Raw genomic sequence first — 9,982 nt, forward strand, 5'->3', positions numbered from 1 at the left:
GGGAGTATTTTTGCCCCATACCTTGAATTTTAGGGACATTCTAGGCTCTTTCACGCAGTGAGTTGTTGCCCTGCCTCATATAAGTCATCAATCGACTGTATGAAATGGCAGATGATCCACATATGTCTGGGGCAGGGCAAGTGCGTTAAATCCATAATTTTAATGTGTTATTTTTTCTCCATATAATTAATCTAATTAACGTGTTAAATTACCAGCCCTAGTTTAAATATAAAATTTTAATGTAGAAATATTAAATGATTGCAAAAATGAAATGAGCTACTTTTTTAAAAATATGAAATACGATTAGTTTAAATTATCAAATTTTTCAGTTATGATTATTATCATTATTAATTAATTTGAACAACTGCAAATAGCAGCTCAACTCAATTCATGTGATGTGTGTACTGCTAGGCATCTGTGGTTTCCTCTTTTTGTGTAATTTGGATGGAAAATGTGTGCCCTTTTATTGTCTGGGTCACTTATCAAGAGCTGCTAAAAGTTGCCAAATAATTTTTTTTTAAATTGCTAAATTTGTTGCTAGGTGCTTTTGGAAGAAAAAGTTGCTAGGGTAGTCTGAAAAGTTCCTAAATTTAACAACAAAATTGTTAAGTTGGCAACACTGGAGCTGATGAGTTAAATCAAATGTGTTAGATGAGTGAGATAGTGCTGGGCTGCTCCAGGACAGTTTTGAAAACCATTTCAGAAAAATGTTCTTAAAGACTAAAAAAAAAAAAAGAAAAAAAAAAAAAAGAAAAAAAAGGTTTTTGTAAAATAACATGCATATTTTGCACTGCACTTGCAAGAGAAACCCTTGTACTTTTTTGACTGAAACCAGTTGATCTTTTATTTTGGTGAAAAACTATAGTTTCTGTGAAAACATGTTTTACTAGTGTGTCTTTTTACAAGAGATTTGTACATGTGTGCAGTAAAAATGTTAAACAGTTTGAGAATGGAACCTGCAACAGAAACCGTGTCGGTGGTAAATGGGTATAGGAGCATGTGACTCGTCTTGATTTTTGTCGACAGCCAGAGGTAGCACTAAATTTGACAAGAGACAGTCGCCTTGAAATTCTTTACGCAAGAAAAACCCTGCCTTGAATGAAATGCATTTAATATTTTAAGTAGAAATGTTTCTTCAAATTCTGATAAAATGTTAGAATCAACAGCCTTGTGCAAAAATAGCATGGTTGTGCTTTGGGTGATCCTTGAAAGAGTCCAAGCTCTAGGTCCTTTCTGATGCCGTCCCCTCCTTTCTCTCCCACTTGTGCGCTTTTTGTACGGTCCTGTATAAATAAAAACAAAAACACCAAAAATAAATACTCATAAAATATAAACTCTGATATTGTGAAATATCTTTAACTGAAAACTGAATGAAAAACAAATCACATTGAATATTTTCATTTTATAGTTTAATAACAGTGGGGTTGGAAACAAAGTGCACAACACTATACATTAAACACTTATTTAATGTATTGTAATAATGTATGTATGAAAGTTTACAATATTAACAAATTATTTACAAGCAGTTTTTTCAGAGCCCCCAGTTACACTGTTTTAATCAGAATTCTAACTATACAGTGTATTTAGTATAACAAGTAAAATCAAATTAAGTACATTTTTATTAAACTAAGTAAAACCAAAGCCTATCACAAAAGGTCAACGAATCTCTACCAGAAGTGACAGTGCAATGTAGCAGATGAACAATTCCTTACCAATTTGCCAATAATAAGCTGGATCCTTGATGACTCTACAAGGGGAAAGAAGAAATGGTTTCTGAGAAGTTCTTAAAAAGCAGAATTTCGTTTTGTACCATTCCTTTAAACCACTGGTTCTCAAACTTTTTATACGAAGTACCACTTCAAAAAATATTTGGCTCTCTAAGTACCACCATACTGACCAACTTCAAATTTCAGCAGCATAGTAGGCCTAACTATTCAGCTACAGCTCTGCACAGTTAAAAAACGAGGCAGTTTTATTCCTAATAAGAATATTTATTGTTGTCAGCCACTTCAACAGTGTAAATACACAGTTTGAACATTAACACTGCACTGTGCTTACATACTGTACAGATAAGAAAAAAATAAAAAACAACTTAATCATAGATTACATTAAAATGTATTAAAGGGATAGTTCACCCAAAAATAAAAATTTGATGTTTATCTGCTTACCCCAGGGAATCCAAGTTGTAGGTGACTTTGTTTCTTCAGAACACAAACTGAGATTTTTAACACAAACCGTTGCAGTCTATCACTATTATAATGTAAGTGGATGGGGATCACGGCTAAAACATACAATAAAAACAACAACAACAAAAAAAAACATAGACAAACAAAACCAAATTAAAACCCTGCGGCTCGTGACGATACATTGATGTGTAAAGACACAAAACAAACAACTGCAATGCCTGACTGTATAACTGAACTGTATTGAGCATGTCCTCGACACAGCCTACGCATGAGGCGTCTTCTTCTTCTTGCTTTAACGGCGGATCGAAGACTTATAAGTGCATTTCTGCCACCTATCGCTCAAATGGACCATTGACACTCTATCTACAATCTCAGTCGTCATGAGCCACAGTTAATTTGGGCTATATTGTGAATTTTTTTTTTTTTTTTTTTTTTTTTTTTTTAGTTTTATTGTATTTTTTAGCCGTGATTCTCATCAAATTTTCATTTTTGGGTGAACTATCCCTTTAACATTAATTTATATTTAATTTAGTGATTCCTCTATGTACCTCTAGAGGGAGCCTGAGTACCACTAGTGGTACTGGTACCACACTTTGAGAACCACTTCTTTAAACAATCTTAATTCATTTAAATTGTACTGACATTTGCGATTATTCAGAAAAATACAAACAGAGTATGTTATTTTGAGACTATTATACTAATATATACTATATTAAAAATATAACACACCTAATGCATGGCATTCACATCAGAAAAATGTGTAAAACTCTCTAAAGACAGACATTAACAAATGACCAGCAACACACAACATCAGATGAGCATCTAACTTTAGCATCTGTGATAAAACAATACAAAAATACACACACACATGTATTTATCTTCTGCAGGTTACATGTCCTTAACTTTTTTATAAACTTTGGGAACGTTATACTTTACTAAGTTATTTATTGATTGTTTAACAACAAATCGAAATACGAACAAAAAGAAATGACAGTTTGATTGATTATTAGCCTATTGTTATTATTATTATTATTATTATTATTATTGTTGTTATTTCCTTTTGTTTGAGAAATGGAAAAATGAAAATAAGCTAGATTTCTTTTCTGTCTCAGTGGGTAAAAACAAATAAGCTTACAAAATGGTTTAATATTTCTTTCACATGCATGGGCAGCATTAGACTTATTTTAGTTTGATTAGGATAAATTATTGATTATAAGTTGCTATCCTTACCTGAATCGAGCCCCGCATCGCATCGAATCTTCTTTTGGGCCCGGGGTAAATTCCAGGCTTTATAAGGAATAAGTTGCGCTGAGCGTGTTTGTGGGGCGAGCAGAATGCAGATAAGGAGATCAGACGGTAAAGACTGCACAGTACCTCTTGTTGGATATGAATGAAATAAAAACAAATTTGTTTTCAAATGTTTTAAGTAGACCCTTCAAGCTGTCTATGCAGAAAGCACACCCTGTTATTTTACAAAAGCAATTTGCAACTTTTTTTTGTTGTTGTTGTTATGGAGGAAGTACACAAAAATAGAGCAGACATTTAGGCCTATATTTCTTTTCTCTGTTACCACTACCACTATTGGATCGCGCCGGTGCCGCCGACCCAAGAAGTTCAGTGTTGCGCTTTATTTGAGATGTATATTTGCAAGAAATATAGCCTATGCAACAGGCAAACAGTATGAAGAAACGTTGTGACTAATTTGCAGAGCGGTACATCAGATGAACTCTTATTCTGCTTGATGGGACAGACAGTAAAGACAGGCTGAGTTGAAAAGTGGTGTTTCAGGGCACTTAAAACAGTGTATTTTTATAACTTCAGCAGTGTGCAGATGCTCGTTTATGTCTGGACTGCGGTGACAGCAGAGCGGACATTCGCTTAGCTAGCTCACATAATGTAATCTATAATGCGGAAAAATCATATTGTTTTTATGACATGTCGTTATTACGAGAAAGAAATATGTCATTTTAAGGAGATAATTATGTAATTTTATGACATAACATCTCATTCTTATGATGTGAGCGGAAAAAAAAATAATATGTGTGGCAGCAATGTGTCACCATATAATTGTTTGTTAAACAGCAAATATGCTCCCCATATGCCAGAATCTGTATGGAGCAGGACTCGAACCAGCGGTCGTGGTGGTATAGTGGTCAAACACTCAATAACAAAAAGGCTAAGGACCATTGCCTCCAACTTCTGTAGATGCGCAGCTTTTACACACTCTTTGACTTCCATTAGCATGAACGATTTCTTGTATTGGAAATTAATTACTCAAAGCTAATTGAATATTATAAACCAGCACTTATTTATATACATAAAAGGTATTTGTGTAATAAATGATACATAAACAAGGGATTGATATGCTAAAACGCTGTCCATGTAATTAACAATTACATTAAAGTATGATAAAGACGTGGAATTGGCCTATGTTCAATGTTTGTAGAGATGAAAATATACAAAATGTATATTAAACTTAATATTTCCATTCATACGGGACAAGTCCCAAACAGGATTTTAATATCGCCTAAAATATCCAGGTTTTGGCTGTTTGCACTGTGCAGGTCGATCGTTGTGTGACATTCACGAGAGCTATAGAGAGCAGAGCAGACGGCTCCTTATGCTTTTGAACTGCTCTCACTCCTACTTTGGTGTCTTTTTTGATCGGTGCGCAGCGACGCTTCAAGTCAAACAAAATAACAAACACGTGTGCATATTTGCATCGCTTTGATCATTCCCTGTACAATACCTGCATGTTATTGGTCAAACTGCTTTGAATGTTTTAGGCAATATTAAAAATCCTGGCCAGGACGTGTCCCATATGAACGGCGCATATGGTTACCCTAGGTAAATTAGTCTGGTTTGGTTCTGTTCATCACTGATTGGTTGAAAACAGTTCAATATTACTGGCTGTGGAAATCAGCAAGCGTGACTTATTATACTACAAGGAAAACACCGTAAATAACAAGTGCTTCTGTGCAATCAGAGCGGTATTTTTTACGACAGCTGTACCCTATTGCCACTTTAATTAGTGGCCATTAAGAAGGGCTGCTTCGGAGTAGCAGTCAGTTTGCTCTCTGTTTGTTGCTGCTCTGGGCTTTCTTCCTCATATGGTATTGTGGCTATGTACAGATGCAAGTTATTTTGTTGTTTGATATTCTGTTATGCAATTTATTGATTGTTTAACTAACATTTGGTCATATTTTGTGTATTAAGTTCAGAAACCAGTCTGATACACCTATGGAAAAAATGATGTACTGGCATTGGTTTTAACTGACATCCCATTGTAATGCTCCCCCTGCAAATCAGCAGTATCCTAAGAGTCTTTTACAACACCTCTTATTAAAGCTTGCATTTGTATTCTCCACTCCACTGTAATGCTTTTCCGTAAGAGAATACTTCGCCAACCTGGACCCAGTGGCTTTTTGAACGTTTCAGGCTCTCCATGTACCCAGCAATAAGGGAAGTTGGTTTTCGACAGGTAATGTGTTCCCAAGAGGAACACATCCAGGAATTTCTGGACATTACATTTACATTTAGTAATTTAGCAGACGCTTTTATCCAAAGTGACTTACAAATGAGGACAATGGAAGCAATCAAAATCAACAAAAGAGCAATGATATGCAAGTCCTATGACAAGTTTCAGTTAGCCTAACACAGTACACAAACCAATTTCTTTTTTATTATGTAATAAATGAAAAGAAAACAGAATAGAAAAAGAATAGAGCAATCTAGTGTTAGTACCCTTTTTTTTACAAATCAATATCTAAAACACATAGAATACAAAAAGAATAGAGAAGCCAGTGTCATATATATATATATATATATATATATATATATTATATATATATATATATATATATATATATATATATATATATGTGTGTGTGTGTATATTTAAGAATAGAATTAGAATATAGAGTGCTAGAGTTAGAGGGTCAAATAAAGACGGAGAAGATGTGTTTTTAGCCGATTCTTGAAGATGGCTAAGGACTCAGCTCTTCGGATTGAGTTGGGCAGGTCCTTTCACCAGGAGAAAACATTTAATGTAAAAAGTCGGTGACAGAGATTTTGTGCCTCTTTGGGATGGCACAATAAAGCACCGTTCACTTGCAGAATGCAAGCTTCTAAAAGGGCACATAAGTCTGAAGTAATTAATTTAGGTAAAGAAGTGTAGAACCAGTGGTGGTAAGTAAACATTAATGCCTTGAATTTTACGCGGGCAGCTATTGGTAGCCAGTGCAAACTGATAAACAGAGGTTTGACGTGCATTCTTTTCGTCTCATTAAAAATAAATCTTGCAGCCGCATTCTGGATTAATTGTAAAGGTTTGATAGAACTGGCTGGAAGACCTGACAAGAGAGCATTGCAATAGTCCAGCCTGGACGGAACAAGAACTTGAAACAAGGAGTTGTGAAGCATGTTATGAAAGAAAGGGCCTGATCTTCTTGATGTTGAATAAAGCAAATCTGCAGGACATACACCGGACAGTTTTAGCAATGTGGTCAGAGAAAGTCAGCTGAACATTAATCATAACTCCAAGGTTTCTGTTTTCTGTTTTCTGCACAAGCAGTCCGTCTTGGCAAGGTTGAGTTGGCAAGGCCCTGAGGCACCCCAGTAGTTAGATGTTGCAACCTGGACACCTCACCTTGAAGGACCTATCTGAGAGGTAAAACTCAAACCACTGGTGAGCAGTTCCTACAAATTCCAGTTTTACCACAGTAATGACAACTGCAAGTGAAAGGCCATTCTTAAGACTTCTACGTTTCTGTCGGTTCTCTGTGTTGACCTGAAAAGATGCTGCTGCAATCTTTACTCTGGCTTTGACATCAGAGTCTCTTTCCCAAGTAGCTTACCTGTCCAAGTTGTTTTGCAAGCTTCCAGTGGACGATGTAAGATCTAAGAATGCTAAAAGCAGATCTGTACTCATCTAAAAGGCCATCAAACCCTGTTCTAACTAGTGGTCCTTTATGATTCATTACCTTCTTTGTAGTGTCAGCTATTCCACTGTAAGCTGCAGCTGACTGACAAAACCTTTCAGTGTATTCACTTACAGTTCATCCTTCTTCTGTACACAAACTAGTGACCTTTGACCAGTTCACTTTTGGTCCAACGATGTTCTTTAACTCTATCAGAACTCATTTTTACTGGCATGTTGTAGTTCAGAAGTAACAGCAGACTCAAAACTGTTGAATTCAGATTCAGTAAGAATTTGTGACATCAGCTGTGTGATAGAGTCATAGAGAGGCATTTTGCTGATCAGTGCTCTTCTAAGTTCAGTAAAGTTTGTGCATGCTGAGGGTAAGCTCTGGGATAGTCTCTCTATATCTTTATGTCCTAGAACTTTGGCAACACTTTGTACTCGGACAACAGAAGAGTTGGGAGGAACACTTTCAGTTCCCTCAATTCTCTGAGATCTTTCCTAGCGCCACATATATTCGCTGAATTTACACGGCACATCAGTTACTGATGGATGGCTACATCTTTTTTTACAAAAAAGCTTGTAAGTCAGGATAATTGTTATCAGGCTAACTAACTTCTTCCACATCAGTTTTTGCTGCAGCTTTGTTGCGGTTCAATTTCTTAGTCACAGAGGATACTCTAGCTCTGAGCTCTTCGTTCTGTTTCTCTAGCTCTGAGTTACGCTGAGAATGTTCTGTAGCTAAAGCTAAACCAAATTCTCTGTGGCAGCAGATAATGCCTTTCACATTGTTCTTGCAAATACATGATCCTAGTACCTTTTCACATTCTTCAATAGACCATACTTTTTCTGGATCAATACCAAATTTCTTTATCAAGTCCAATCTAACTGACTCTGTCACTATTGAGTCCATGTGCTCTCCTAACAATGATTTGAACTCACTGTCTGTCCATTAAGGAGTAGCTAGTCCACCTTTCTCAGTTGTTGGAATAAGATTAGCATTCCTTCTCAACATTTTGTAAAGTCTTTCTGACACAACAGGACACTTCTAAAACTTCCATGGCAAGCAGAGGATACACTTGTTAACACACCTGTTAATTTTCCCTGGCAAAGCAGAGGACACACAAATAACCTCTCTGACAAAGTAGAGGATACACTAGTTAATACACATCATAATGTATTTAACCTTACCTGGCAACGCAGAGGATAGCACACATATTAGCATGTGATGCTAATCTTCCCATGCCTAAACAGAGGATTACTTTCATCTCTAAAATAATTTTTTTAGAGGGTAACTTAGTTAACCAAACCCTGCAGCTGTCTGTTAACTCTTCTTTGGCGGCGCAGAGGATACTGGTCTTAAAGGTTCTTTTGGATAGAGTTACACTCACCAACCCTTGGTTGTACAGAAAGATTCAGTCTGGAATGAAGTCAGATCTTTTTGAGATTGCAGTCTTCAGCAGAATTCTTTATTGAGAATGCTCTGCTGATCACTGCACCAAAACTGTTGGAAACTCAGAAGCGAAGACCAGGAGACTCTTGGGTAATCTTCAGCAGAATTCTTTATTGAGAATGCTCTGCTTAGCGCTACAGTCATCAAAAGTCTAACCAAAGCAGTGATACTTTGGAGTTTATATACATTTCAAGGGGGATGGATACATAGAGGTGAAGACAATTTAAACAAAGCAAGCAAATGCAATACAGGTATCAGCCCACACTGGAAAAACTCCCAGCTTTGATCTCTCATCAGCATAACCAGTGTCATTCAAATGCAGAGGTGCCTGTATCGCCCATACCTTCACATTATCATAGAAAGAAAGGCCTAGCTGTGCCTTGATCTTAAGAGCCAGATGGTCAGGAAGAGCAAAACAAAAGGTCAGTGTCTCAGAAATCTGGGCTGCTTGAAATTGATCATCTCAGAATGTCATCATCTTAACCTCAAAAATAAAAAACACAATTTAACATACAATTACATATTAACATACATTTAACATAATATAAAAATATAATCAAAAAATAAGAACGTACTTCAAAACAGCACATTGAAATTACTCAAGCAGTAACAGTGTTGCTTTGCATTTAATTACTGAAGACTTCAACCTTAAAAATAATATATAAAATTAGGTAATATATATATTCTTAATTATTTAAAGTCTTTCTAAAGCAGTGGTTCTCAAAGTGTGGGGCGCACGGGCCATCAGCAGAAAAAGAAAAGAAATAAAACCCATAGAAGAGAAAAGCCATAGATGATGTCGCACAGACCCAACCATGCTGGTCATTTAAAAGCTAAATGCAGAAAAATGGCGAGGCATATCTTGCTCTCGGCTTCACTCACTGTGTCTATACCAGACTCTACAGTTGTTGGTCATGCCGAAACAGCTCTACTGTATACTGGACATGACAAAACAACTGTTGCAAATCATTTAACTTTTTGTCAGTACGTCATAAATAGAACAAGGCATCAGTTTAATGTTGGGTTTTGTCGTGCCGTGCTGCATCCAGTGTAGACAGCGTCATTGAATGGTTTTGCTGTGTTTTGCCGCTCGCGTCCGGTGTAGACACGGTGTTTAATGTCGTTGATGAGGAGGAAAGCCTGTGTGTCTCCTATGCCTTAGCGGACAGCACGAAACCCACAATAAATAAATAAACAACAGAGAGAATAATAATAACAGTTATTCTCTCTATGTTATTTTTCATTGATTCAAGAAACCCAGAGAACCACTTCCCTATAATTAAATAAAAAAGCATTAATTTTAAAATAATGTTTAGCTAAATTATTTGGCATGACCAAAAAAATTTTGAGAACCACTGGTCTATAATCAAATTAACAGACAGTGTTTAAAAAGTGTAGTCCACATGTTTACATATGGTTTAA

General features: G+C 36.1%; 1 long non-coding RNA gene across 1 annotated transcript; it reads right to left on the minus strand.

Annotated features, from left to right (window-relative positions):
- Positions 1-1,180: 1,180 nt before the first annotated feature.
- On the minus strand, positions 1,181-8,534 carry LOC122146232. The gene is made up of 3 exons (XR_006160895.1): positions 8,499-8,534; positions 1,713-1,747; positions 1,181-1,283 (listed from the first exon to the last, which is right to left on the minus strand). It is a non-coding gene; the product is annotated as an uncharacterized LOC122146232 (long non-coding RNA).
- Positions 8,535-9,982: the final 1,448 nt, after the last annotated feature.

Source organism: Cyprinus carpio, chromosome A9 (assembly GCF_018340385.1).
Source record: "Cyprinus carpio isolate SPL01 chromosome A9, ASM1834038v1, whole genome shotgun sequence".
In the NCBI taxonomy this organism is placed as follows: Eukaryota; Metazoa; Chordata; class Actinopteri; order Cypriniformes; family Cyprinidae; genus Cyprinus; species Cyprinus carpio.